Source organism: Gastrolobium bilobum, unplaced genomic scaffold, assembly GCF_033153095.1.
Source record: "Gastrolobium bilobum isolate Gb01-03AN ecotype WA unplaced genomic scaffold, APGP_CSIRO_Gbil_v1 utg5903, whole genome shotgun sequence".
Lineage (NCBI taxonomy): Eukaryota > Viridiplantae > Streptophyta > Magnoliopsida > Fabales > Fabaceae > Gastrolobium > Gastrolobium bilobum.
In genome coordinates, this window is record NW_026899498.1 from 831454 (window position 1) to 836398 (window position 4945).

The window sequence follows — 4945 nt, forward strand, 5'->3', positions numbered from 1 at the left end:
AATAATGAAATTCCGTCAAAAATTGTTGTAATGGTTTTCGACGGAAAATGGATTCCGTCGAAAATTATAGGATTTTTTTAAAAAAATTCTCTTTACAAAATTAATACCAAATTCTATAATTTACCTAATAAAAAATATAATCAAAGTAAATAACATATCAAAATAAAATCTTCTTAATGAATACAATAAATGAACAAAAGTCCATATCATATATTAGGCTAATTATCAAAAAAGACTTATACAATTAACGAGCGATGTACAATTAGTATATACTGTAATATGTATAAAATAAAAAAAAAAATTAACATATCAATACACAATGTAAAAATGACTTCATAATTCAACGAAACAATTTCCTCTCAGTCATTTTTTAACTTCACATCAATACACAATCCTTCTTTTACAAAAGATATAATATTCAACTTCACCAAGTACCCAAACCTAAGAGTGCTAAGCTTTGCAAACGTGGAATCAGAAGCCTCGTCTTCATACACATGAATAATGATTTTAAGTGACTGAACTTGAAATATTTTTCTTTGGTCAAGGTTCTACTTGACTTGAATCCTCCTTGGCATTTTTCTCTGTCTCTGACCATCATCTTCTTCTTCATCAGGAGCATTATAAGACAATTTGAAACTGTCCGCGATGGGGGAAGTTCCTGATTAATAAAATCACATCATAATGAATCCCAAAATATTCTAATTTTGATCAAAATAAAGAAATGTAATTCTATATTGAAATATTCAAATGCTAAAGCAATTCCAAAGCCATATGAGGTACATGCATAGAAAGATTACAAACAATAATATTAAATAACTTAGTGTCTATATTAATTATAACTTATTAACACAAAATAACCATGAATCACATTTTAATAGTCTCAGAACCCTCAACCACTGATTCGAATCCAGGAGCAATATTAGAAGTTAGGCAGTTTTAACAAAACTTCATCAGCCAATCAGTCAAGATATATTGCACATTTCTAAAAGACAAAAAAGGCTCCTCCCAGTTTTATGCTAAGAAAAAAACAAAAAAATATAAAAAAAATATTAAAAGACAAAAAGAACATGCTAGTAGTCCCTTTAAGCTCTAATGACATATGTGAGTAAGATGATACACGATCTTTAGAGAAATAGTAAGAAAGAAGGCAAAGTTACCTTTAAACCTCTCACCACTCTAGCTCAAAACTTTTGCCTCCTCAAGATCATCACAGACAAGAGTACTCCCCACAGCAAAGAGAATTGCCAAGCAATCGATTCAGTCCATTATTACTAAGTCCTTAAGCACGCAAAAGACATCTTGAAAAAAGAACTTATGCTTAAAATCAAAACCAAAAGCTTAACAAATATCTTAATTCATCAACGAATCAACTATAAACTATATATATATATATATATATATATATATATATATATATATATATATATATCAACGAAACTTTACTAATCAACTTCACTTTTTTGATATATATATATATATATATATATATATATATATATATATATACTTCATATGCAATCCTTATGCCTTCATATGCAATCCACGGTCCACACTCATTCATCTCTAAAGGCAGTTTTAGTTCCATTTTCTTGAAACCAAGGAAGTCCATGAAACAGAAAAATAAAAGGACATTATCTAAAGCTAAGGATTAGGTACTTAGGTTTAAATTTTACTCTCTCTCTCTAGCCATATATAACCATAAAAAATGGCTAGGGAATCAAAAAGAAGTTCAATAACATAGAAGAGTGACCATAGTTAATTTACCTGCTGCAGTTGTAAGTGTCCACTTGTCGTCATCATTGGAAACTAGCCATACATGGTAACCAAGTAGCTTCTTTTCCCTGGCATATGATACCTTCTTTAGGACAACCTCAACGTCGTCTAATCCATAAAGCCTAGCCATTCTTATTGAAGATTGAATGAAGGGTTTCCTAGAAGTAACATTGGTAATCATGGATTGGATGGAAGTAGAAAAGTGTTGCTCATTTGATGAGAAGACAGAGAGCTCATAAGAGGAAGTGTTCACCTCAGCAAAAGCGCATATCAGGTGAGTATAGAGGGTAGAGTTTATATCTGATATGGGAAATTCACTACCATTGTACCAGTAACCAATTTTGACCAAGAATTGCCACATGCCCCACAAATTGCCACACCCCATCCACTCACTCCTCGGCTAAACTCTCCCTATTTGACCAAGAAATCTGAATTGTTACAAACACCAAGTTAATTGATTGGCAAAGTTCTTAAAACCAACCGAAGGCAACCCAAAGAAGAACCATCAAGCGTATTCCCCATCATCCTAGTTCCACACTTACTGCTTTCGACTCTCACAGCCCCCAAGTGTCATTTACATCCACGGTTCCTTTTCTTACCAACCGAGGTACACAACCACCTATTACCTTCATCAACCTCCAAGGCTAGGTTGTCTAGATATCTGATCAGGTTCAAATGCAATGTACTATAATTATACCCCATATATGTCAACATCATCATCAAAATAAAACATAACAGGAAATCTTATAGTGCTGAGTTCCTCACAGAGGTAGAGTCCTGTGGTCTCAGGCATGTGATAGTGGCCCTGGCCAAGATAAAGAGTCAAATAACAAAAAAGGACAAACACAAGCTTCAATAAGTGTTTAAGAGCCATCCGATTGCTTGGAAGCACAAGAGCCAATCTGGTGGCATGCCCTGTATGATTCCCGCAAAGTTCTTTTAGCTCTTAACCTCTCTCCTTTTTTTCTCCTCTCATTTTAGGACTAGTTAAAATCATTTACTCAATTCTGAATTTAATTTTAACTATGCAAAGACAACCTAACCAAATCGCAAATATAAAAAAATAAAAAAATCCAGAAAAATTTCATGAGAAAGAGGGATAAAAAGGGGACCTGTGAGCGACTTGAAGAAGGGAGCGAGCGTCTTCGTTTCTAAGAGAGAGGGCCTGACACTGCTTCGATCATTGACCCCTCGAATACCATCCTGTTGCCACCGCCGAAGATGCTAAACGGCTCTTCCCCAAATGCTTGCACCCTAATTCGAAGTCACGCCTGCAGATTCCCCAAAAATTTACTCTTCACATCTAGCGTCCCTTTCTGCCGGTGAATGTTTCTTCTCTGCTTTAGAGGGTGACGGCGCAGCAGCTTTGCCTCCGTAGCTTAAATTGAGCTTGTCCCAAACCTATTAGAGACTCGAAAACATTTTGAGAGATAACTTTAGGAGAAGAGGGAAACTTTGGAAGGGAAACGAAAAATAATAATTTTTTTTACATTTATTTTATCCATTTATTTTCGACGGAATTAATTAACTTTATGTCGAAAACCCCCATAATATAATTTCTTTTGCAATTTATTTTATTCATCCGTTTTTTACGGAATTAACTTTTCGTCGAAAACCCCACAAATATTCTGTCGAAGATTTTCGACGGAATTAACTTTCCGTTGAAAACCCCCACAAATATAATTTCTTTTGCAATTTATTTTATTCATCCGTTTTCGACGGAATTCGTTTCCGTCGAAGATTTTCAACGGAATTAACTTTCCGTCGAAAACCCCCACAAATATAATTTCTTTTGCAATTTATTTTATTCATCCGTTTTCGACGGAATGCATTTTCCGTCGAAGATTTTCGACGGAATTAACTTTCCGTCGAAAACCCCCACAAATATAATTTCTTTTGCAATTTATTTTATTCATCCGTTTTCGACGGAATTCATTTTCCGTCGAAGATTTTCGACGGAATTAACTTTCCGTCGAAAACCCCCACAAATATAATTTCTTTTCCAATTTATTTTATTCAGCCGTTTTCGACGGAATTCATTTTCCGTCGAAGATTTTCGACGGATTTTGTTTTCCGTTGAAAATTTTCAACTGAATATTTTTTTCGTGGAAAATATTCGACGGAATAAGTTTTTTGTCAAAAATTCCGTAGTTAATTTTGACGGAATATTTTCCGTCGAAAATTTCCGTCGAAAATAAAGACTTTTCTAGTAGTGATGTACCATTCAGTGCTATATCAGAGACAGTCCACAAAATTTTAAAACTTCTTGTAGCGAAGCATATCAGAACAATCCTGCACATACTTTTCAACTAAATAATATAATAGCAAACATGTATCAACTTATATTAAGTCTGAAAACAGTAATTTCCTTTTCTGTTAATTCATCTACACGATACACATGTAAAGGTAAAAAAGCAAAGTATAATTAATAATTGTTAAAGTAACTCTTAAATTATAACAATTATTGATTGCTAAATTAACTCCTAAGCATAGCAATTACATCCTAAATTATACTAGTTATAGATCATGTTAACATCCTAAATTATATAGCAATTGCCACTCATACTAACAATATAATTATTATTGATTAAAAAATTTGATAAAGTATATATATTTTAATAATTTCATAATTCATTATATATATAACTATATTTTATCATAATTTTAACTATTATTTTTTTAATTAGTGATTATAAGATGCAATTTATCCTATAAAATATATATAGCACAATCCAAATTCCTATTCCTCATATCTAATGTTGTAATTCCAAAAATGATTAGGCTATAATTTTCTTTTCAAAGGAAGTCTTATTTTATTTTATTTTTTTGGGAAACGACAGAGTCTTAAATCTTAATTCTTATTATAACTGGGTAATACATCAGCACATATGTAAACAAATCGTGATCATATTGCAATAAACTATACGTACACCAATATTTTCTATTTTTGATTTTTGATTTTTTGATAAACAAAGCGTTAAATAACTTGACATGCCATCGTGAAGGATCTGATTCCTTCTAAAGTACGTCGCTTCTTTTGAGTTGATTACTTCATTAATTAATTTACTATTTCGGATGATTAATTAAGAAAATGTCAAACTAATTGAACTTAATCGGTAATGGGGTCGGGGGGAACTTTACCAGCAACCTGCATCGCCTACATAAAATGCTA

The 4945-nt window shown here is 32.5% G+C and overlaps 1 long non-coding RNA gene across 2 annotated transcripts; it reads right to left on the reverse strand.

The window, feature by feature from the left end:
- Positions 1-283: 283 nt before the first annotated feature.
- On the reverse strand, positions 284-3180 carry LOC133290706 (uncharacterized). Of its 2 annotated transcripts, XR_009748714.1 has the most exons (4): positions 2886-3180; positions 1765-2434; positions 1158-1298; positions 284-658 (listed from the first exon to the last, which is right to left on the reverse strand). It is a non-coding gene; the product is annotated as an uncharacterized LOC133290706 (long non-coding RNA). The 2 variants fall into 2 exon arrangements; XR_009748713.1 differs by having other exon boundaries at positions 296-658; positions 1765-3180.
- Positions 3181-4945: the final 1765 nt, after the last annotated feature.